We start from the raw sequence: 26535 nt of genomic DNA, 5'->3' as shown, positions 1-26535 counted from the left end.
TAAATAGCGCCAGACATGCAGGACACGCTTTTGGTGCACGAACAGTTATCGAACATAACCTCGAACAGCCGAATTTTTTGCAAATCGTTCGGGTTCGTCGAACAACTCGAACACCGCCCAAAACAGCTCGAATTTGAGATTGGCGAACAGTTCTAGTCGAACACCGCTCATCTCTAATGAATAGGCCGCGGATGCACAAGATATGGCAGACGGTGGTTGGCCCGGTCGGCTAGGCCGCTTTGTAGCACACTGAGCTTCCCACTGCAACTTATGCTTCATGTCCATGTGCCGGTTCATGCATGAAGTACTCAAACTATGTATTTTTTGGCCTCTACTTAGCTTTTGCTGACAAATGTTAGAGATAACACTAGTTGGGTCATCTTTATCGATCTGAAAAAATGCCCAGGCTATGCAAGGCTTAGCACCCATGCGACCTGAAGAGCCACCACGACTTGTGGTGAGAGGCAGAGTTGTGTTTGAGGATGCAGTTGTTGACGTGCTTCCAGTACTACGTCTCTGTCCAGGAAGGCGCAACCTGACCTCGTCGTCACTAGCATCTTCCTCCACCTCCTCTGCTGACCTCATCTCTTGGCTGACTGTGGGTTGACAGTAAGTGGGATCTCCAACCTCATCATCATCACCCAGTGCGTTATCACACCCGTCGTCCTCAGAGCCAACCTGTTCCTGCCCTGACAAAAAACTAAAGTTGTCGCTCCAATCAGGTATTTGAGTCTCATCATCGTCTTCCTCATTGTCTCCACCAACAGTAGTTACAGTTTGGGAATGAGGGTCTACATTATGGTCAGAACCTTCTGCGTCTGGTCCTGGATCCGACTCAAAGATTCTGGGCATCAGTGCAGATCATTTCCTCGTCTGGATTCACAGAAGCGCTGGAGTCGACCTCTGATTCCCAGGCTATAGTATGAGTAAACAGCTCTGCAGACTCAACCATTTGTTCTACCTCATACTCAGACGGGCAGCTGGAGATTTGGGAGCTGTGAGGAAGCAAGTGCGATTGGGGTGACACCTTTGAGGACTGGAGTATTTGTGATGTTGAAGTTGATGTGGAGGAGAGCCCACTTAAAGGAGCACTTGATATCCGTTGAAGCACCTGCTGTTTTTGTGCCTCATCTGGAATTTGTAGCGATTGGCGTGGCTGTAAGAAAGGGATCTTATCACATTGTCCGCTAAAAGAAGTAGACATTTTAGTTTGCCTGGAAGATGGTGTTTCTTCTGCAGATGTTACTGTTGCTTTAACACCTACCCCACGGACACAACCTTTTTTCCCCTTCCCAACACGCCTATTCCCCTTTCCACCAGCAGCAGGCCTTTTTCCACTCATTTTGGTGGTTAATTAATTCACAACTCTGGAGTTGTTTGCACAAAAAAACAATGGATGGGAACCGAGCAGAGCTGAGTGGCCAAACTGTGGTATTAGGCCAAAACTATTGGCTGGGTTAGATGCAGAAAAAAATTATATTCAATTTGCAACCTGATGGAGGTCAGTATAGATGGACTAATAGAACAAGTCCCACACACAGCTAGAAGCCCAAATATTTTTTCAGAGGTAGATGCAGAAAAAAATTGTATTCAGTTTGCAACCTGATGGAGGTCAGTATAGATGGACTAATAGAACAAGTCCTACACACAACTAGAAGCCCAAATATTTTTTCAGAGGTAGATGCAGAAAAAAAATATATTCAGTTTGCAACCTCATGGAGGTCAGTATAGATGGACTAATAGAGAAAGTCCCACACACAGCAAGAAGGCCAAATATTTTTTCAGAGCTAGATGCAGACAAAAAATTATTTTTAATTTGCAACCTGATGGAGGTCAGTATAGATGGACTAATAGAGAAAGTCCCACATACTGCTAGAAGGCCAAATATTTTTTCAGAGCTAGATGCAGATATAAATTATTTTTAATTTGCAACCTGATGGAGGTCAGTATAGATGGACTAATAGAGAAAGTCCCACACACTGCTAGACGGCCAAATATTTTTTCAGAGCTAGATGCAGAAAAAAATTATATTCAGTTTGCAACCTGATGGAGGTCAGCATAGATGGACTAATAGAACAAGTCCCACACACAGCTAGAAGGCCAAATATTTTTTCAGAGGTAGATGCAGAAAAAAAATATTTTTAATTTGCAGCCTGATGGAGGTCCGTATAGATGGACTAATAGAGAAAGTCCCACACACTGCTAGAAGGCCAAATATTTTTTCAGAGCTAGATGCAGACAAAAAATTATTTTGAATTTGCAACCTGATGGAGGTCAGTATAGATGGACTAATAGAGAAAGTCCCACACACTGCTAGAAGGCCAAATATTTTTTCAGAGCTAGATGCAGACAAAAAATTATTTTTAATTTGCAACCTGATGGAGGTCAGTATAGATGGACTAATAGGGAAAGTCCCACACACTGCTAGAAGGCCAAATATTTTTTCAGAGCTAGATGCAGATAAAAATTATTTTTAATTTGCAACCTGATGGAGGTCAGTATAGATGGACTAATAGAGAAAGTCCCACACACTGCTAGAAGGCCAAATATTTTTTCAGAGCTAGATGCAGAAATTTTTTTTATTCAGTTTGCAAACTGATGGAGGTCAGTATAGATGGAATAATAGAACAAGTCCCACACATAGCTAGAAGCCCAAATATTTTTTCAGAGGTAGATGCAGAAAAAAATTATATTCAGTTTGCAACCTGATGGAGGTCTGTATAGATGGATTAATAGAACAAGTCCCACACACTGCTAGAAGCCCAAATATTTTTTCAGAGGTAGATGCAGAAAAAAATGATATTCAGCTTGCAACCTGATGGAGGTCTGTATAGATGGATTAATAGAACAAGTCCCACACACAGCTGGAAGCCCAATATTTTTTCAGAGGTAGATGCAGAAAAAAAATATATTCAGTGTGCAACCTGATGGAGGTCTGTATAGATGGACTAATAGAGAAAGTCCCACACACCACTAGAAGGCCAAATATTTTTTCAGAGCTAGATGCAGACAAAAAATTATTTTTAATTTGCAACCTGATGGAGGTCAGTATAGATGGACGAATTGAGAAAGTCCCACATACTGCTAGAAAGCCAAATATTTTTTCAGAGCTAGATGCAGATATAAATTATTTTTAATTTGCAACCTGATGGAGGTCAGTATAGATGGACTAATAGAGAAAGTCCCACACACAGCTAGAAAGCCAAATATTTTTTCAGAGCTAGATGCAGTAAAAAAATATATTCAGTTTGCACCCTGATGGAGGTCAGTATAGATGGACTAATAGAACAAGTCCCACACACAGCTAGAAGCCCAAAGATTTTTTCAGAGGTAGATGCAGAAAAAAATTATATTCAGTTTGCAACCTGATGGACGTCTGTATAGATGGATTAATAGAACAAGTCCCACACGCAGCTAGAAGCCCAATATTTTTTCAGAGGTAGATGCAGAAAAAAAATATATTCAGTTTGCAACCTGATGGAGGTCAGTATAGATGGACTAATAGAGAAAGCCCCACACACTGCTAGAAGGCCAAATATTTTTTCAGAGCTAGATGCAGACAAAAAATTATTTTTAATTTGCAACCTGATGGAGGTCAGTATAGATGGACTAATAGAGAAAGTCCCACACACTGCTGGAAGGCCAAATATTTTTTAAGAGCAAGATGCAGATATAAATTATTTTTAATTTGCAACCTGATGGAGGTCAGTATAGATGGACGAATTGAGAAAGTCCCACATACTGCTAGAAAGCCAAATATTTTTTCAGAGCTAGATGCAGATATAAATTATTTTTAATTTGTAACCTGATGGAGTTCAGTATAGATGGACTAATAGAGAAAGTCCCACACAGCTAGAAAGCCAAATATTTTTTCAGAGCTAGATGCAGTAAAAAATTATATTCAGTTTGCACCCTGATGGAGGTCAGTATAGATGGACTAATAGAACAAGTCCCACACACAGCTAGAAGCCCAAAGATTTTTTCAGAGGTAGATGCAGAAAAAAATTATATTCAGTTTGCAACCTGATGGAGGTCAGTATAGATGGACTAATAGAGAAAGCCCCACACACTGCTAGAAGGCCAAATATTTTTTCAGAGCTAGATGCAGACAAAAAATTATTTTTAATTTGCAACCTGATGGAGGTCAGTATAGATGGACTAATAGAGAAAGTCCCACACACTGCTAGAAGGCCAAATATTTTTTCAGAGCTAGATGCAGAAAAAAATTATATTCAGTTTGCAACCTGATGGAGGTCAGTATACATGGACTAATAGAACAAGTCCCACACACTGCTAGAAGGCCAAATATTTTTTCAGAGGTAGATGCAGATAAAAATTATTTTTAATTTGCAGCCTGATGGAGGTCAGTATAGATGGACTAATAGAGAAAGTCCCACACACTGCTAGAAGGCCAAATATTTTTTCAGAGCTAGATGCAGACAAAAAATTATTTTGAATTTGCAACCTGATGGAGGTCAGTATAGATGGACTAATAGAGAAAGTCCCACACACTGCTGGAAGGCCAAATATTTTTTCAGAGCTAGATGCAGACAAAAAATTATTTTGAATTTTCAACCTGATGGAGGTCAGTATAGATGGACTAATAGAGAAAGTCCCACACACTGCTAGAAGGCCAAATATTATTTCAGAGCTAGATGCAGACAAAAAATTATTTTTAATTTTCAACCTGATGGAGGTCAGTATAGATGGACTAATAGGGAAAGTCCCACACACTGCTAGAAGGCCAAATATTTTTTCAGAGCTAGATGCAGATAAAAATTATTTTTAATTTGCAACCTGATGGAGGTCAGTATAGATGGACTAATAGAGAAAGTCCCACACACTGCTAGAAGGCCAAATATTTTTTCAGAGCTAGATGCAGAAAAATTTTTTATTCAGTTTGCAAACTGATGGAGGTCAGTATAGATGGACTAATAGAACAAGTCCCACACATAGCTAGAAGCCCAAATATTTTTTCAGAGGTAGATGCAGAAAAAAAATATATTCAGTGTGCAACCTGATGGAGGTCTGTATAGATGGACTAATAGAGAAAGTCCCACACACCACTAGAAGGCCAAATATTTTTTCAGAGCTAGATGCAGACAAAAAATTATTTTTAATTTGCAACCTGATGGAGGTCAGTATAGATGGACGAATTGAGAAAGTCCCACAAACTGCTAGAAAGCCAAATATTTTTTCAGAGCTAGATGCAGATATAAATTATTTTTAATTTGCAACCTGATGGAGGTCAGTATAGATGGACTAATAGAGAAAGTCCCACACACAGCTAGAAAGCCAAATATTTTTTCAGAGCTAGATGCAGTAAAAAATTATATTCAGTTTGCACCCTGATGGAGGTCAGTATAGATGGATTAATAGAACAAGTCCCACACACAGCTAGAAGCCCAATATTTTTTCAGAGGTAGATGCAGAAAAAAAATATATTCAGTTTGCAACCTGATGGAGGTCAGTATAGATGGACTAATAGAGAAAGCCCCACACACTGCTAGAAGGCCAAATATTTTTTCAGAGCTAGATGCAGACAAAAAATTATTTTTAATTTGCAACCTGATGGAGGTCAGTATAGATGGACTAATAGAGAAAGTCCCACACACTGCTGGAAGGCCAAATATTTTTTAAGAGCAAGATGCAGATATAAATTATTTTTAATTTGCAACCTGATGGAGGTCAGTATAGATGGACTAATAGAGAAAGTCCCACACACTGCTAGAAGGCCAAATATTTTTTCAGAGCTAGATGCAGAAAAAAATTATATTCAGTTTGCAACCTGATGGAGGTCAGTATAGATGGACTAATAGAACAAGTCCCACACACTGCTAGAAGGCCAAATATTTTTTCAGAGGTAGATGCAGATAAAAATTATTTTTAATTTGCAGCCTGATGGAGGTCAGTATAGATGGACTAATAGAGAAAGTCCCACACACTGCTAGAAGGCCAAATATTTTTTCAGAGCTAGATGCAGACAAAAAATTATTTTGAATTTGCAACCTGATGGAGGTCAGTATAGATGGACTAATAGAGAAAGTCCCACACACTGCTGGAAGGCCAAATATTTTTTCAGAGCTAGATGCAGACAAAAAATTATTTTGAATTTGCAACCTGATGGAGGTCAGTATAGATGGACTAATAGAGAAAGTCCCACACACTGCTAGAAGGCCAAATATTTTTTCAGAGCTAGATGCAGATAAAAAATTATTTTTAATTTTCAACCTGATGGAGGTCAGTATAGATGGACTAATAGGGAAAGTCCCACACACTGCTAGAAGGCCAAATATTTTTTCAGAGCTAGATGCAGATAAAAATTATTTTTAATTTGCAACCTGATGGAGGTCAGTATAGATGGACTAATAGAGAAAGTCTCACACACTGCTAGAAGGCCAAATATTTTTTCAGAGCTAGATGCAGAAAATTTTTTTATTCAGTTTGCAAACTGATGGAGGTCAGTATAGATGGAATAATAGAACAAGTCCCACACATAGCTAGAAGCCCAAATATTTTTTCAGAGGTAGATGCAGAAAAAAATTATATTCAGTTTGCAACCTGATGGAGGTCTGTATAGATGGATTAATAGAACAAGTCCCACACACTGCTAGAGGCCCAAATATTTTTTCAGAGGTAGATGCAGAAAAAAATGATATTCAGCTTGCAACCTGATGGAGGTCTGTATAGATGGATTAATAGAACAAGTCCCACACACAGCTGGAAGCCCAATATTTTTTCAGAGGTAGATGCAGAAAAAAAATATATTCAGTGTGCAACCTGATGGAGGTCTGTATAGATGGACTAATAGAGAAAGTCCCACACACCACTAGAAGGCCAAATATTTTTTCAGAGCTAGATGCAGACAAAAAATTATTTTTAATTTGCAACCTGATGGAGGTCAGTATAGATGGACGAATTGAGAAAGTCCCACATACTGCTAGAAAGCCAAATATTTTTTCAGAGCTAGATGTAGATATAAATTATTTTTAATTTGTAACCTGATGGAGTTCAGTATAGATGGACTAATAGAGAAAGTCCCACACACAGCTAGAAAGCCAAATATTTTTTCAGAGCTAGATGCAGTAAAAAATTATATTCAGTTTGCACCCTGATGGAGGTCAGTATAGATGGACTAATAGAACAAGTCCCACACACAGCTAGAAGCCCAAAGATTTTTTCAGAGGTAGATGAAGAAAAAAATTATATTCAGTTTGCAACCTGATGGACGTCTGTATAGATGGATTAATAGAACAAGTCCCACACACAGCTAGAAGCCCAATATTTTTTCAGAGGTAGATGCAGAAAAAATATATATTCAGTTTGCAACCTGATGGAGGTCAGTATAGATGGACTAATAGAGAAAGCCCCACACACTGCTAGAAGGCCAAATATTTTTTCAGAGCTAGATGCAGACAAAAAAATATTTTTAATTTGCAACCTGATGGAGGTCAGTATAGATGGACTAATAGAGAAAGTCCCACACACTGCTGGAAGGCCAAATATTTTTTAAGAGCAAGATGCAGATATAAATTATTTTTAATTTGCAACCTGATGGAGGTCAGTATAGATGGACTAATAGAGAAAGTCCCACACACTGCTAGAAGGCCAAATATTTTTTCAGAGCTAGATGCAGAAAAAAATTATATTCAGTTTGCAACCTGATGGAGGTCAGTATAGATGGACTAATAGAACAAGTCCCACACACTGCTAGAAGGCCAAATATTTTTTCAGAGGTAGATGCAGATAAAAATTATTTTTAATTTGCAGCCTGATGGAGGTCAGTATAGATGGACTAATAGAGAAAGTCCCACACACTGCTAGAAGGCCAAATATTTTTTCAGAGCTAGATGCAGACAAAAAATTATTTTGAATTTGCAACCTGATGGAGGTCAGTATAGATGGACTAATAGAGAAAGTCCCACACACTGCTAGAAGGCCAAATATTTTTTCAGAGCTAGATGCAGACAAAAAATTATTTTTAATTTGCAACCTGATGGAGGTCAGTATAGATGGGCTAATAGAGAAAGTCCCACACACTGCTAGAAGGCCAAATATTTTTTCAGAGCTAGATGCAGATAAAAATAATTTTTAATTTGAAACATGATGGAGGTCAGTATAGATGGACTAATAGAGAAAGTCCCACACACTGCTAGAAGGCCAAATATTTTTTCAGAGCTAGATGCAGAAAAAAATTATATTCAGTTTGCAACCTGATGGAGGTCAGTATAGATGGACTAATAGAACAAGTCCCACACACTGCTATAAGGCCAAATATTTTTTCAGAGGTAGATGCAGATAAAAATTATTTTTAATTTGCAGCCTGATGGAGGTCAGTATAGATGGACTAATAGAGAAAGTCCCACACACTGCTAGAAGGCCAAATATTTTTTCAGAGCTAGATGCAGACAAAAAATTATTTTGAATTTGCAACCTGATGGAGGTCAGTATAGATGGACTAATAGAGAAAGTCCCACACACTGCTAGAAGGCCAAATATTTTTTCAGAGCTAGATGCAGACAAAAAATTATTTTTAATTTGCAACCTGATGGAGGTCAGTATAGATGGGCTAATAGAGAAAGTCCCACACACTGCTAGAAGGCCAAATATTTTTTCAGAGCTAGATGCAGATAAAAATAATTTTTAATTTGAAACCTGATGGAGGTCAGTATAGATGGACTAATAGAGTAAGTCCCACACACTGCTAGAAGGCCAAATATTTTTTCAGAGCTAGATGCAGAAAAAAATTATATTCAGTTTGCAACCTGATGGAGGTCAGTATAGATGGGCTAATAGAGAAAGTCCCACACACAGCTAGAAGCCCAAATATTTTTTCAGAGGTAGATGCAGATAAAAATTATTTTTAATTTGCAACCTGATGGAGGTCAGTATAGATGGACTAATAGAGAAACTCCCACACACTGCTAGAAGGCCAAATATTTTTTCAGAGCTAGATGCAGACAAAAAATTACTTTGAATTTGCAGCCTGATGGAGGTCAGTATAGATGGACTAATAGAACAAGTCCCACACACTGCTAGAAGGCCAAATATTTTTTCAGAGCTAGATGCAGAAAAAAATTATATTCAGTTTGCAACCTGATGGAGGTCAGTATAGATGGACTAATAGAACAAGTCCCACACACTGCTAGAAGCCCAAATATTTTTTCAGAGCTAGATGCAGAAAAAAATTATATTCAATTTGCAACCTGATGGAGGTCAGTATAGATGGACTAATAGAATGATGCTATGCCCAAAAGATTTTACTTCACTAGATGCAGTAAAAAAATTGGTATTCTATACACAGGTGGTATATCTTGCAACACAGATAGGCTACTCCACTGACTAACACACTGTAATAGGCCAAAAAGGTTTAGCTTTGCTAGATTCAGCCAAATGCTGTGAAAAAAACTTGCACAGCACTGGCACAGACCTGCCTGGCAAAAACTGATAGAAACTGATGTAACCTAGTCCTGAAAAGGACTGCAATTACAATTAGTCTTTACTCCCACAATCTATCTATTTAAGAGCACAGACCTGCCTGATAAAAGTCGTAGGAAATGCTGTAACCTAGTCCTTAAAAGGACTGCAATCACAACTATTCCCTACTCCCAAGCTATCTGTAGATTTGTGCGAAAATTGGCTTGAAATTAACAAGGTATAGCGCACACAGCAACAGCGGTGCCGTCTAACACGCAGCTGCAGCAGTGAGAAAATGGTGGCGACGGGGAAAATGGCTTGGTCTTATAGGGCAAGGACATGTGACATACACTTCCAATGACACATGCCCTTGCTTGTGTGAAAAAAAGCACTTCGCTCCGTGTGTGCGCTGCTGATAGGCTGACAGATTGCACCTCCCACTGTAAATGCGGGAAAGAGAAAAAAAAATGGAGATCTTCATTATTCCTGCAGAGATCCATCCCCTGCCCCTCCCCCCACCCCGCTGTACACTCAAACTGCGTATTAACATTAATTTTCATCATTACTGAGAAAAAATCCAGTTATGATTTTGGTGCACGAACAGTTATCGAACATAACCTCGAACAGCCGAATTTTTCTCAAATCGTTCGTGTTCGCCGAACGGCTCGAACACCGCCCAAAACAGCTCGAATTTGAGATTGGCGAACAGTTCGAGTCGAACAACGCTCATCTCTACTTATATATCCAGCAGCAGAAACCAGCCGGCAGGGGAATTCAGGTCCTCTGGCCATAGAAGCCCGGAGGCTCAGTCACAAGCAAGGGACCAGCACCGCCGTCGTGGAGCGGAGGCTAACAGAAGGCCCCAAGTCACCAGCCATACGGGTGAGCACAACACGGTACACTCAGGGACATGGGCTACTTCTACCCGCTTACAGCAAGGTAGCCAGGAAGAGTGCAGACAGACGGGGAGGCCTACAACTCCACCTGGCCAGGGGAACTCCTGCTTGCTCACAGACTGACCAGGCCTCTTATGCTAGCCAGTACTCCCGGGAGGGTCTACCTTATAATCATCAGTAAAGACCCTGAACTGCACTGCAAAGACTCTGAGTCATTCCTGCTGCGCTCGTGCACCATCACCCCCATCATCCACACTCACTGCCCTGAGGCTATACTCCTCCCGTGGGGAGTTATCCCATTCTCTGCTGCGCACACAACACCAGCCTCAGCGGTCTGCCTCGCAGCGGTGGTACTCCCTGACCGCAATCCAAGGGTGGCGCAGTCGGACAATTAACCTCAAAACCTAAGAAAGACTGCCACTGGTTTGACCAGCCTGAGCCACGGGACCGGGTCACCACCACGGAGACTACAGACCCCAGAGACCCGGCACCGGGTATCCCACACACGTGTACACACGGCCCAGGGGGCGCGTCACATGCAGTACAGCATATTACAAAGATAAGTCCCATTATTAGGGAGTGGGTGTCCCATAGTATTTGCTTATGCCTTGCAAGCAGAAGCTGCCAAAAATTAGGACGGAGCAACTTGCAATGCCCCTTACAAGAGCCATGCAGTACAGCATATTACAAACATAAGTCCCATTATTGGGGAGTGGGTCTCCCATAGTATTTGCTTATGCTTTCCAAGCAAAAGCTGACAAAAATTAGGAAGGAGCAACTTGCAATGCCCCTTACAAGAGCCATGCAGTACAGCATATTACAAACATAAGTCCCATTATTGGGGAGTGGGTCTCCCATAGTATTTGCTTATGCTTTCCAAGCAAAAGCTGCCAAAAATTAGGACGGAGCAACTTGCAATGCCCCTTACAAGAGCCATGCAGTACAACATATTACAAACATAAGTCCCATTATTGGGGAGATGGTGTCCCATAGTATTTGCTTATGCCTTGCAAGCAAAAGCTGCCAAAAATTAGGACGGAGCAACTTGCAATGCCCCTTACAAGAGCCATGCAGTACAGCATATTACAAACATAAGTCCCATTATTGGGGAGTGGGTCTCCCATAGTATTTGCTTATGCTTTCCAAGCAAAAGCTGCCAAAAATTAGGACGGAGCAACTTGCAATGCCCCTTACAAGAGCCATGCAGTACAGCATATTACAAACATAAGTCCCATTATTGGGGAGTGGGTCTCCCATAGTATTTGCTTACGCTTTCCAAGCAAAAGCTGCCAAAAATTAGGACGGAGCAACTTGCAATGCCCCTTACAAGAGCCATGCAGTACAGCATATTACAAACATAAGTCCCATTATTGGGGAGTGGGTCTCCCATAGTATTTGCTTATGCTTTCCAAGCAAAAGCTGCCAAAAATTAGGACGGAGCAACTTGCAATGCCCCTTACAAGAGCCATGCAGTACAGCATATTACAAACATAAGTCCCATTATTGGGGAGTGGGTGTCCCATAGTATTTGCTTATGCCTTGCAAGCAAAAGCTGCAAAAAATTAGGACGGAGCAACTTGCAATGCCCCTTACAAGAGCCATGCAGTACAGCATATTACAAACATAAGTCCCATTATTGGGGAGTGGGTCTCCCATTGTATTTGCTTATGCTTTCCAAGCAAAAGCTGCCAAAAATTAGGACGGAGCAACTTGCAATGCCCCTTACAAGAGCCATGCAGTACAGCATATTACAAACATAAGTCCCATTATTGGGGAGTGGGTCTCCCATAGTATTTGCTTATGCTTTCCAAGCAAAAGCTGCCAAAAATTAGGACGGAGCAACTTGCAATGCCCCTTACAAGAGCCATGCAGTACAGCATATTACAAACATTATTCCCATTATTGGGGAGTGGGTGTCCCATAGTATTTGCTTATTCCTTGCAAGCAAAAGCTGCCAAAAATTAGGACGGAGCAACATGCAATGCCCCTTACAAGAGCCATGCAGTACAGCATATTACAAACATAAGTCCCATTATTGGGGAGTGGGTCTCCCATAGTATTTGCTTATGCCTTGCAAGCAAAAGCTGCCAAAAATTAGGACGGAGCAACTTGCAATGCCCCTTACAAGAGCCATGCAGTACAGCATATTACAAACATAAGTCCCATTATTGGGGAGTGGGTGTCCCATAGTAGTTGCTTATGCCTTGCAAGCAAAAGCTGCCAAAAATAAGGACGGAGGAACTTGCAATGCTGGCACCCTGGTGGTATAGTGGTGGTGAAGGCTGAGGATAAGGAGAAGAAGATAAAACAACCGAAACGAGGAAGCGTATACCCATGTGTGGGTGTGAAGCGGTGCATGTGAATACACCTCCCGAAATAACACAGTGGATTTGACTTTATGTTACTCTGCTGTCATTTGGTGGTGATGAGAAGTCTGGCCCAATCCTGCCCTTGTTCATTTTGATAAGGGTCAGCTTGTCAGCATTGTCAGTTGACAGGCGAGTGCGCTTATCAGTTATAATTCCCCCAGCGGCACTAAAAACACGCTCCGATAACACGCTAGCGGCAGGGCAGGCCAGGACCTCCAAAGCATACAGAGCGAGTTCATTCCAAGTGTCCAGCTTGGATACCCAATAATTAAAAGGCACAGAGGAATCACGGAGGACGCTGGTACAGTCGGCAAGGTACTCCCTCACCATCTTTTGAAACTTTCCACTCCTTGTGAGAGTACCCCACGCCTCAGGGCCTGTAAGCTGGGCGGGTCTCAGAAAACTGTCCCAGAACTTTGACAGTGTTCCCCTGCCTCTGCTGGATTGGAGTTGCATCTCTCTCGCCTGTACGCCTTGGTTGGGCAAGGAACTGTGACCTCTGCCACTAGCTTGTTCAGATGGGAATTTTTTTAAGAGTTCTGCAGCAAGGGCCTTCTGGTATTGCCCCATTTTTGTAGACCTCTCCACGTCAGGAATAAGAGAGTGAAAGTTCTCCTTGTAGCGGGGGTCTACAAGTGTCACCAACCAGTAATGACTGTCACCCAACATTTTGACAACGCGAGGGTCACGGTTAAGGCAGCGTAACATAAATTCAGCCATGCGTGCCAGACTGGTAACGGGCAAGATTTCCGTGTCCTCACCAAGATGACGACTGACCATGCTCTCTTCTTCCTCCTCCTCTTCCTCCTCCCCCCTGTCCTCAGGCCACCCACGCTGAACCGACGGTATGACACTTGTACAGGTACTACCGTCTACAACGCATGATAGCAGCTCCTGTTCTTCCTCCTCCTCCTCCTCCTCTCCCTCATTGTCCCCCAATGCACGTTGGGATGAGATGAGGCTGGGCTGTGTGTAATCGCCCGCTACGGCTTCTTGATCCATCTCATCATACTCTGGCTGCAATGCCTCCTCTTTAATTCTCTGCAGAGTGCGTTGCAAAAGACAGACAAGTGGGATGCTGACACTAATGATGGCGTCATCGCCACTCACCATCTTGGTGGCCTCCTCAAAGTTTGTCAGGATAGTACATATGTCAGACATCCAGGTCCACTCCTGAGGTCTTATGTGTGGAGTCTGACCTGAATATCGACGGCCTTGTTGCAGCTGGTACTCCACAACTGCTCTCTTCTGCTCACAAATCCTTTGCAACATGTGGAGGGTAGAGTTCCAACGTGTGGGGACATCACACACCAGTCGGTGTGCCGGAAACTGCAAACGCTGCTGCAACACAGCAAGGGCGGCGGAAGCTGTAGCCGACTTGCGAAAATGAGCTGACAGGCGGCGTACTTTCACGAGCAGATCTGGCAACTCGGGGTGCAATTTAAGAAACCGCTGAACCACGAGGTTAAGCACATGAGCCAGGCATGGTACTTGTGTGATCTCACCTCGCCTCCGAGCCGCCACCAGGTTACGGCCATTGTCACACACGATCATGCCGGGATGTAGGTTCAGCGGTCTCAGCCACAGATATGCCTGCTTTTTCACAGCTGTCCACAACTCAAAAGCAGTGTGAGTTTTATCACCTAAGCTTATGAGTTTCAGCACAGCCTGTTGCCGCTTGGCGGAGGCAGTACTGCAATGCTTCCATGTGTAACTGATGTGGTGATATCTGAGATGGAGGCTGAACATGAGGAGGAGGATGTGCAGGATCTGTACACTGTGGGGGCAACTCTGACTGACATAGGGCCCGCAATCCTCGGTGTGGGGAGGATGTGTTCCGTCCCAAGGTCCGACTGGGTCCCGGCTTCCACTATGTTTACCTAGTGTGCCGTCAGAGAGCTGTACCGTCCCTGGCCACAAGCACTTGTCCACGTGTCCGTTGTCAGGTGGACTCTCCCAGTAACTGCGTTGTTGAGGGCACGGCAGATGCTTTGGGACACGTGCTTGTGTAGTGCGGGGATGGCACACCGGGCAAAATAGTGTCGGCTGGGGAACGAGTACCTAAAAGGCAGCATTTCCAATGCAAGCAGTCGTGAAATGTGCGAATTTAGGACAGTGGCCTGTGGGGCGTTAGCTGCGAATTTCCGCTTTCGTTCAAAGGTCTGGGATATGGACAATTGAACGCTGCGGTGGGACGTGGACGTGAACCTTGATGCTGTTTCTTGAGAAACTGCCATAACAAGTGAAGACTGAGAGGAGGGGGCATCTTTACATGCAGTATGGACAGGGGATTGCCTTGCACACACAACAGGGGGTTCTATTGCACGCACAACAGTGGAAGAAGCAGTGGTGACACCCGCTGACACTGGTCGTGGACCCTGGGTTTCGCCCCACAAAGTCGGGTGCTTTGCTGCCATGTGCCTGATCATGCTGGTGGTGGTCAGGCTGGTAGTTTTGTCACCCCTGCTGATGCTGGCATGGCAGGTGGAACATATGGCCTTTTTGGGGTTATCAGCAGAGTCTTTAAAAAAATTCCAGACTCTGGAAGACCTACCTCTTGTACTGGCAACGTCCATCGTGTTGGTGTTACGGGGAACGGTTGCCTGCCTTCTGTCTGCGGCCACCACACTGCTTCTTCCTGCCTGTTGGGGTATTCTGCCTCCCTCCCCCTGTGTGCTGCTGGCCTCACTCTGCATGTCCTCCTTCCACGTTGGGTCAGTTACTAGATCATCCACCACCTCCTCCTCTTCCACTTGCGCGCCACGATCCTCCTCCTCACTTCCTGGCAATTGTGTCTCGTCATCATCCACCTCTTGTGACAGATTGCCAACGTCAACTTCCTGTGGCCATGGCTGTTCAAATATTTGGGCATCGCAACATTGGATCTCCTCTTCCACCACTTCAAGCGTATCAGGCGAGGGGCCCAAATATGGAAATGGACCAGTGAACAGCTCTTCAGAGTGTCCAAGTGTGGGATCACTTGCTGTATGACGACACTCGGCATGGTGGGAGGAAGGAGCATCAGGGTGAGGAGGAGTATTCGGTCGAGACTCACGGCTACTAAGAGTTGACCGTGTGGAAGACAAACCGGAGGTGGTGGTGCCCAGTTAACTGAAGTATTATCTGCTATCCAATTAATAACCTGTTCACACTGATCAGTTCTCAATACTGGTGTTGTTCTGTGCTTCCCTAGTAATTCAGTCAAGAAGTGGGAGCGAGAAGATGTGGCTGTTGGTTGTGGCACATTTTCACCTTGGCCACGGCCCCGTCCTCTGCACGAACCATCACCAGAACGTCCACTTCCACGTCCCTTGCCACGCGCCTTGCCCATTGTAAATGAAGTAAAGTAGCTTACAATTGCACTATCAATGGAAAAAGGGTAATATAGAGTAGATTAGAACCGTGGAAGAGGAAAACCACAGTTATTGTTTACTGGGGTATACCACACTTTTTTAAATAGAGATATTTGCGGCTGAACAGTGAGCAACACGCTCAAACTGCTTTTTTTTTAGATACCAAACGCCCAAAATGGATGGTACAGCGATTTGAACCGTGGAACTGTGAAACTACACTGGGATGTCGGGCCTACACAAGACTATTTTCAACAGATATATTTTTATGTCACAACAGTCAGGAGACACTACTGTTTTTCTTTCTGGAAAAAACTACCAAAAGCTGAATAATAGAGATTTTTTACCGTGGGATGGCAAAACCACAGTTATTGTTTACTGGGGTATACCACACTTTTTTAAATACAGATATTTGCGGCTGAACAGTGAGCGACACACTCAAACTGCTTTTTTTTTTAGATACCAAAGGCCCAAAACTGGATAGTACAGCGATTTGACCCGTGGAACTGCGAAACAACACTGGGATGTCGGGCCTACACAAGACTATTTTCAACAGATATATTTTTGTGTCACAACAGTCAGGAGACACCACTGTTTTTCTTTACGGAAAAAACTACCAAAAGCTGAATAATAGATATTTTTTACCGTGGGATCGCAAAACCACAGTTATTGTTTACTGGGGTATACCACACTTTTTTAAATAGAGATATTTGCGGCTGAACAGTGAGCGACACACTCAAACTGCTTTTTTTTTAGATACCAAAGGCCCAAAACTGGATAGTACAGCAATTTGACCCGTGGAACTGCGAAACCACACTGGGATGTCGGGCCTACACAAGACTATTTTCAACAGATATATTTTTGTGTCACAACAGTCAGGAGACACTACTGTTTTTCTTTACGGAAAAAACTACCAAAAGCTGAATAATAGAGATTTTTTAACGTGGGATGGCAAAACCACAGTTATTGTTTACTGGGGTATACCACACTTTTTTAAATAGAGATATTTGCGGCTGAACAGTGAGCGACACACTCAAACTGCTTTTTTTTTAGATACCAAAGGCACAAAACTGGATAGTACAGCGATTTGACCCGTGGAACTGCGAAACCACACTGGGATGTCAGGCCTACACAAGACTATTTTCAACAGATATTTTTGTGTCACAACAGTCAGGAGACACTACTGTTTTTCTTTCTGGAAAAAAATACCAAAAGCTGAATAATAGAGATTTTTTACCGTGGGATGGCAAAACCACAGTTATTGTTTACTGGGGTATACCACACTTTTTTAAATACAGATATTTGCGGCTGAACAGTGAGCGACACACTCAAACTGCTTTTTTTTTTAGATACCAAAGGCCCAAAACTGGATAGTACAGCGATTTGACCCGTGGAACTGCGAAACAACACTGGGATGTCGGGACTACACAAGACTATTTTCAACAGATATATTTTTGTGTCACAACAGTCAGGAGACACTACTGTTTTTCTTTATGGAAAAAACTACCAAAAGCTGAATAATAGAGATTTTTTACCGTGGGATGGCAAAACCACAGTTATTGTTTACTGGGGTATACCACACTTTTTTAAATAGAGATATTTGCGGCTGAACAGTGAGCGACACACTCAAACTGCTTTTTTTTTAGATACCAAAGGCCCAAAACTGGATAGTATAGCGATTTGACCCGTGGAACTGCGAAACAACACTGGGATGTCGGGCCTACACAAGACTATTTTCAACAGATATATTTTTGTGTCACAACAGTCAGGAGACACTATTGTTTTTCTTTACGGAAAAAACTACCAAAAGCTGAATAATAGAGATTTTTTACGGTGGGATGGCAAAACCACAGTTATTGTTTACTGGGGTATACCACACTTTTTTAAATAAATAGATTTGCGGCTGAACAGTGAGCGACACACTCAAACTGTTTTTTTTTTTTAGATACAAATGGCCCAAAATGGATAATACAGAGGTTTGAACCGTGGAAGTGCAAAACAACACTTCTGTTTCTCTAGCCTACACCAGACTATTTTCAACAGTTATATTTGTGTCTGAAAAATCAGAGACACGCTTTTTTTTGGGGTGGGGGGGGACACACCAAAAGGTTAATAAGACGGGTATTTGTACAGTGTGAAGGAGGAAAAAAAAGGAGGATTTAGATGAAAAAAAAAGGATTTTTCCTGGCCCCCGACACCTGGTGCTAAGTCCAGCAATTTCAGCAACAGGAGCACACAGGACTGTAATGCAGCGTTTGCTGGTATAACCACTGTGTCTCCTATACAGCCTGCCTGCCTGGTATCTGGGATGGATATTAGTCCTGAAAAGGACTGTTTGTTTGTTCTGGCAACCTTTACAGACCCTACACTACCTATTTCGCAGTTTATATCTCTCCCTAAATCAGCAGCGCTGTCCCTACACTGTCTAATCCGGAGCAACTGTGTCCAAGATGGCGTCGCCCGGTTTTAAATACTCGAGGTGATGCTGTGCGGCCAGCCAATCAATGTAATGCCCACAACCAACATGGCTGCAGCATTACAGTGACTGGCTGGCAATCCCTGCATGTTCATTGACTCTGTAAAGAGCACCAAACATGCAGGGCGGAGACCCGAGCTCCCGCCCAAGTAACCCGGAAATGCTCGGTGCTCGCCGAACATCCCAAGTAGCGTGATGCTCGGGCGAGTACCGAGCAGTGTCGAGCATGCTCGCTCAACACTAATAAAAAACCAACATCATCTTTACCTTTCCATGGTTCCCACGATAGCTTCAGCTCTGCTACATTTACATGACAGGCTGGATCGCAGCCGAAAGCTTCCATCCATCTTGCCATGCTGCAGACACTGAGAAGCGCAGGCATGCTTGAGCTCCTCAGTGTTTGGCTGTGATGGCATAAAGATGAGCCGAGGTCATGTCCAATGAACTCAGCTCACCTCATGCACGTCACTGACAGCGTGGGAAAATTCTCCTGCGCTTGTAGTGAGCATGAGAGAATTCTCCTGCTGAAGCGCTCAGCGCAGGAGAATTTTCCCACGCTGTCAGTGACGTGCATGAGGTGAGCTCATGTCCTATGAACTTAGCTCACTTCATGCACGTCACTGACAGCGTGGGAGAATTCTCCTGCGCTCAGTGCTTCAGCAGGAGAATTCTCCCACGCTGGGATGGCATTGAGATGACAGGCTGGATCGCAGCTGAACGCTGCCATCCAGCTTGTCATCCTTCAGAGACACAGCAGAGCGCAAGCAGTGCGCTCTGCAGTGTCTATGAAGGATGGCATGCTGGATGGCAGAGCTCAGCTGCGATCCAGCCTGTCATCTCAATGCAATCCCAGCGTGGGAGAAAACTCCTGCTGAAGCGCTGAGCGCAGGAGAATTCTCCCACGCTGTCAGTGACGTGCATGAGGTGAGCTGAGTTCATTGGACATGACCTCGGCTCATCTGGATGCCGTCACAGCTGGACACTGCAGAGTGCAAGCATGCCTGCGCTTCTCAGTGTCTGCGGCATGGCAAGCTGGATGGCAGCTTTCGGCTGCGATCCACCTGTCATGTCAATGTAGCAGAGCTGGAACCGTCCTGGGAACCATGGAAAGGTAAGGATGATGTTGGTTTATTATTTTACATTTATTGCAGAAGACATTGGCTTCAGCTGGAATTAAATTATTTCAATTAAAGGACTTTGTTCTGGGTGTTGTGTTTTTTTAAATACTTTACTTGAAATTCATGGCGGTCATGTCTAATATTGGCGTGACCCCATGAATTTTGGGCTTAGGGCCAGCTGATAATGCCAAGCTAGCCCTAACCCCTTTATTACCCAGTGAGCCACCGCACCATGGCCCTGGATGAGTTGGGTACGGCACCAGAAGATGGTGCTTCTATGAACACACCATTTTCTGAGGTGGCTGTGGACTGCAATTTGCAGCGGGGGGGGGGGGGTGCCCAGAAAGCTTGGGCCTCACTGCGCTGCAGATTCCAGCCCCCAGCTGCCTAGTTGTACCTGGCTAGACACAAAAATAGGGCGAAGCCCCACGTATTTTTTTTTTTAATTATTTCATGAAATTCATGAAATAATTAAAATAAAAAGGGCTTCCCTATATTGTTGTGTCCGGCCAGGTACAAATAGGCAGCTGGTGGTTTGGGGCAGCCCGTTCCTGCCTGCTGTACCTGGCTGGACACAAAAATAGGCGAAGCCCCACGAATTTTTTTTTTTAATTATTTCATGAAATTCATGAAATAATTAAAAAAAAAAGGGCTTCCCTATATTGTTGTGTCCGGCCAGGTACAAATAGGCAGCTGGTGGTTTGGGGCAGCCCGTTCCTGCCTGCTGTACCTGGCTGTACACAAAAATAGGCGAAGCCCCACGTATTTTTTTTTTAAATTATTTCATGAAATTCATGAAATAATTTAAAAAAAGGTGTTCCCTATATTGTTGTGTCTGGCCAGGTACAAAAAGGCAGCTGGTGGTTGGGGGCAGCCCGTTCCTGCCTGCTATACCTGGCTGGACACAAAAATAGGGCGAAGCCCCGCGTATTTTTTTTTTAATTATTTCATGAAATTCATGAAATAATAATAATAAAAAAAAAAGGGTTACCTACATTGTTGTGTCCGGCCAGGTACAAATAGGCATCTGGTGGTTGGGGGCAGCCCGTTCCTGGATGCTGTACCTGGCTGGCATACAAAAATATGGCGAATCCCACATCAAAATTTTTGGGAAAAATTAATTAAAAATAAATAAAAAAAAATAATAATTTAGGGACTGCATCTTTATTAACCCCTCACGTGGAGGAGTTAATAAAGATGCAGTCCCTAAATGTTTTTTTTTTTACATTTTTATTGAATTTTTCACCAAAAATTTGACGTGGCCTTTGCCATATTTTTGTGTCCAGCCAGGTACAGCAGGCAGGGACGGTCTGCCCCCAACCCCCAGATGCCTGTTTGTACCTGGCTGGAAACAAAAATACAGGGAAGCCCTTTTTTTAATTATTTGCTGAATTTCATGAAATAATTAAAAAAAAATTGACATGGGGCTTCGCCCTATTTTTGTGTCCAGCCAGGTACAGCAGGCAGGAACGGGCTGCCCCCAACCGCCAGCTGCCTATTTGTACCTGGCCGGACACAACAATATAGGGAAGCCCTTTTTTTTTAAATTATTTCATGAATTTCATGAAATAATTAAAAAAAAAATACGTGGGACTTCGCCCTATTTTTGCGTCCAGCCAGGTACAACTAGGCAGCTGGGGGCTGGAATCCACAGCGCAGGGAGGCCCAAGCTTTCTGTGCCCCCCCCCCGCTGCAAACTGCAGTCCGCAGCCACCCCAGAAAATGGCGCGTTCATAGAAGCACCATCTTCTGGCGCTGTACCCAACTCATCCAGGGCCCTGTTGCGATGGCTCACTGGGTAATAAAGGGGTTAGGGCCAACTTGGCATTATCAGCTGGCCCTAAGCCCGAAATTCATGGGGTTACGCCAATATTGGACATGACCGCCATGAATTTCAAGTAAAGTATTTAAAAAAACACAACACCCAGAATAAAGTCCTTTAATTGAAATAAACACACAATTTTTTAATGTTCTAAATTAAACCATACTTACCATCACGCCCATTCCAGCTGAAGCCAATGTCTTCTGCAATAAAAGTAAAATAACAAACCAACATCATCCTTACCTTTCCATGGTTCCCAGGATGGCTCCAGCTCTCCTACATTCACATGACAGGCAGGACCGCAGCCGAATGCTGCCATACAGCTTGCCATGCCACAGACACTTAGAAGCGCAGGCATGCTTGCTCTCTGCAGTGTCGAGCTGTGACGGCATCCAGATGAGCCGAGGTCATGACCAATGAACTCAGCTCACCTCATGCACGTCACTGACAGCGTAGGAAAATGCTCCTGCGCTCAACGCTTCAGCAGGAGAATTCTCCCACGCTGGGATGGCATTGAGATGACAGGCTGGATCGCAGCTGAGCGCTGCCATCCAGCATGCCATCCTTCATAGACAGCGCAGAGCGCAGGCATGCTTGCACTCTGCAGTGTCTCTGAAGGATGACAAGCTGGATGGCAGCGTTCAGCTGCGATCCAGCCTGTCATCTCAATGCCATCCCAGCTTTGGAGAATTCTCCTGCTGAAGCGCTGAGCGCAGGAGAATTCTCCCACACTGTCAGTGACGTGCATGAGGTGAGCTGAGTTCATAGGACATGAGCTCACCTCATGCACGTCACTGACAGCGTGGGAAAATTCTCCTGTGCTCAGCGCTTCAGCAGGAGAATTCTCTCACGCAAACTGCAAGCGCATGAGAGTTTTCCCACGCTGTCAGTGACGTGCATGAGGTGAGCGGAGTTCATTGGATATGACCTCGGCTCATCTTTATGCCGTCACAGCTAGACACTGAGGAGGGCAAGCATGCCTGCGCTTCTCAGTGTCTGCGGCATGGCAAGCTGGATGGCAGCTTTCGGCTGCGATCCAGCATGTCTTGTGAATGTAGCAGAGCTGGAGCCATCGTGGGAACCATGGAAAGGTAAGGATGATGTTGGTTTATTATTTTACTTTTATTGCAGAAGACATTGGCTTCAGCTGGAATGGGTGTGATGGTAAGTATGGTTTAATTTAGAACAATAAAGAATTGTGTGTTTTTTTCAATTAATGGACTTTATTCTGGGTGTTTGTGTTTTTTTTTAACTTTGACTATGAGATTAGTAATGGGGGTGTCTTATAGACGCCTCTCCATTACTAACCTGGGCTTGATGTCAGCTGGCATTATAAGCTGACATCAACCCCAGCCCTATTACCCCACTGCCACCGCTACAGGGCAGTGGGAAGAGCGAGGCTAAGTGCCAGAATTGGCGCATCCTATAGATGCGTCATTTCTGGGGTGGCTGACGGCTGGTGTTTCTAGCCTGGGAGGGGCCAATATTCATGGCACTCTTCCTGTGCTATTAATATCAGCCCCTAGCTGTCTGCCTAGCCTTTGCTAGCTATTAAAATAGGGGGGAACCAACATCATTTTTTGGGGGGTCCTCCATTTTAATAGCTAGTAAAGGCTACGTATTTAGCTGGGGGCTGATATTAGTAGCCTGGGAAGCTCCGTGGGTATTACCCCCTTCCCAGGCTTCAAACTTCTGCCCCAGCCGTCTGCTTAACCTTCGCTAGAGATTAAAATTACGGGGAACCCCACGCTAATTTTTTTTTTCATAAATCCTTCATTTTAACACTAAATGACAAGTACAGTAATCAACACTATCAATGTACTTCTTATATATGTGACTGACATGTTTCTATGTATCTAATCTATGTGTGATGCTCTATTCTTTCTATTCTAAATTGTTGGGTACCGATGCTGAATTGCCGGCCGGCTTTTTTAAAGAGATGGTGCATGAAAACACTATTATTTTTTTTAATAAATCCTTTAACACTAAATGACAAGTACAGTAAGCAACACTGTCACTGTACTTCTTATATATGTGACTGACATATTTCTATCTATCTAATCTATGTGTGATGCTCTATTCTTTCTGTTCTAAATTGTCGGGTACCGGTGTATGCTGCAGCTGAATTGCCGGCTGGCTTTTTTAAAGAGAGTGTCTTCTGAGCAGTTTGTAAGCTTTTGGACACATTTGAAGGTGTTTTCTATGTGTTTTCTATGTGTTTCTATGTGTTTTTTTTGCCTGCCATTGGTTTTAACGGTGTTCGATGGTGTTCGACGGTGTTCTAAGGTTTTCGACGAACAGTTCCACGAACATCCCGGTACTCGACGAACCGAACCGAACCCGAACAATACGGGGGTGGCTCAACACTAGTCAGTACAAATGTTTAGCCCATGACTTCCAAAGACAAAACTAAGGACCGGGAGATACTCATTACGGGTGGAAGAAAGGTGATTCCGGCACCTAAACAGGAAAGGGTTCTTTACAGTCAGAGCAGTCAGGCTGTGGAATGCCCTACCACAAGAGGCAGTAATGGCAGATACTATAACAGCATTCAAAAAAGGGCTGGATGACTTCCTCAGTACACATAACATTGTGGGATGCAGTTACATTAGACAAAATGTTACACCTCCAGTTGTGCTTTTGATCCAGGGTTCTTGTATTGATCGCCTTTCTCAGGGTCAAGAAGGAATTTTTCCCCATATTGCAAACTGGCTGAATGTATCCTGGGGTTTTTGCCTTCTTCTGGATCAACAGATTTAGGAGCAGGGATTTTAGTAATACCATAACAGTAATACAAAAATAAAACTAATTCAAAAATTATAAACTGGTTTATTTCTAATTGTAATAGTGCAGTAATGATAAAAATAAAAATACGAATACATTTGTGAGGCCTCGTTACAGTAAGTTAGTGTAGTGTTGGTATGGTGAGTTCAATTGAGGGTGAAAGGTTGAACTTGATGGACTTAGGTCTTTATTCAACCAACTTTACTATGTTACTATGGTGCTTTGCAAACAGCATTCACCATTTGTATTTGTGCCATTTACGTTCTGGCTGCTGCAATCATCCACATTCACCATTCTCACACAAATTCTGCACACTTCATCCATATTAACCCCTCTCTCCTCTCTTCTCTCACTATTTTCCATAAATGAATCAAATATAATATACATAATTTCATAAATAGTCATCATAGAACATATAAATGATGCGCCCCCTGGGCCGTGGGGGTACCCGGAGCCGGGCCTTGTGGATGCTGGGGGTAGTAGTCACCGTGGCGGCGACCCGGTCTGTGACCCAGGGCGGTCAAACCAGGGTAGTAGTCTATGTGCACAAATATTAATGTCCGACTACGCCACCTGTGGTTATTGGGAATCGCCGCTCCTGAAGCTGATGGTATGTGCAGCAAGGTGATATAACTCCACACAGAAAGAGCGGATCTTCAGGGCAGTCTGTATGGATGATGGTGGTGATAGTGCCTGGATCAGTAATAATAACACGGAGTCTTTTCAGTGCAGTCCTAGGGTCTTTACTGGTGGCAATTATATAGGCCCCAACGGGAGTACTTGCTAGGGATGAGGGCCAGGTCATTCTGGGAGCAATCCTAGAATTCCCCTGGCCAGGTGGAGTTGTAGGCCTGCCGTTTTGACTGTTCTCTTTGGCTATCCCACTTATAGTCATGTTGTAGCCCACATCCCTGAGTGTGACGTGCTGTGCTCACCCGTATGGCTGGCGACTCGGATCCCGTGGCAGTACTGATCCTTTCGTGTGGCTGAGCCTCCGGGCTTCTGTTGGGCCAGGAGACTTGAAATCCCCTGCCCTGCGGTATCTGCTGCTGGGCCTGAAGGGTCCCACAGCCTCAGACTCCGGTGTCCGGCCCACTGTGTACACTGGCCAGGACCAGCTAACTCTAGCTCCAGTCCCTGGCTTAACTCCTCTGTCCTGCTTGACTCCTGACACTGGCTAGACTCAGACTAAACTGGCTAACCCCGCCTCCAGATCCAGTTATATAGGGCAGGATCCTCCCCTTTTCTGGTCTGGAGCAGGAGTTGTTGCACGTAGAGTGTTCCCTGACCAGGAAACTCCTGTTTTGCTCCCAGACATGGTATTACTACCACTGTGGCAACCAGACCCCCTGGGGTGCCACATAAACATTGATTATATACAGTACAGACCAAAAGTTTGGACACAACTTCTCATTTAAAGATTTTTCTGTATTTTCATGACTATCAAAATTGTACATTCACACTGAAGGCATCAAAACTATGAATTAACACATGTGGAATTATATACTTAACAAAAAAGTGTGAAGCAACTGAAAATATGTCTTATATTCTAGGTTCTTCAAAGTAGCCACCTTTTGCTTTGATGACTGCTTTGCACACTCTTGCCATTCTCTTGATGAGCTTCAAGAGGTAGTCACTGAAAATGGTCTTCCAACAATCTTGAAGGAGTTCCCAGAGATGCTTAGCACTTGTTGGCCCTTTTGCCTTCACTCTGCGGTCTAGCTCACCCCAAACCATCTCGATTGGGTTCAAGTCTGGTGACTGTGGAGGCAAGGTCATCTGGCGTAGCACCCCATAACTCTCCTTCTTGGTCAAATAGCCCTTACACAGCCTGGAGGTGTGTTTGGGGTCATGGTCCTGTTGAAAAATAAATGATGGTCCAACTAAACGCAAACTGGATGGAATAGCATGCCGCTGCAAGATGCTGTGGTAGCCATGCTGGTTCAGTATGCCTTCAATTTTGAATAAATCCCCAACAGTGTCACCAGCAAAGCACCCACACATGATCACACCTCTTCCTCCATGCTTCACGGTGGAAACCAGGCATGTAGAGTCCATCTGTTCACCTTTTTCTGCGTCGCACAAAGACACGGTGGTTGGAATCAAAGATCTCAAATTTGGACTCATCAGACCAAAGCACAAATTTCCACTGGTCTATTGTCCATTCATTTTGTTCTTTAGCCCAAACTTGTCTTTTCTGCTTGTTGCCTGTCCTTAGTTGTGGTCTCCTCTTAACAGTTGTTGTAGAGATGTGTCTGCTGCTAGAACTCTGTGTGGCATTGACCTGGTCTCTAATCTGGGCT

This window comes from Phyllobates terribilis, unplaced genomic scaffold (genome assembly GCF_046119375.1).
Source record: "Phyllobates terribilis strain yellow unplaced genomic scaffold, ASM4611937v1 Scaffold_13__5_contigs__length_258822181, whole genome shotgun sequence".
NCBI lineage: Eukaryota > Metazoa > Chordata > Amphibia > Anura > Dendrobatidae > Phyllobates > Phyllobates terribilis.
Note: the sequence above shows the minus strand (reverse complement) of the source record.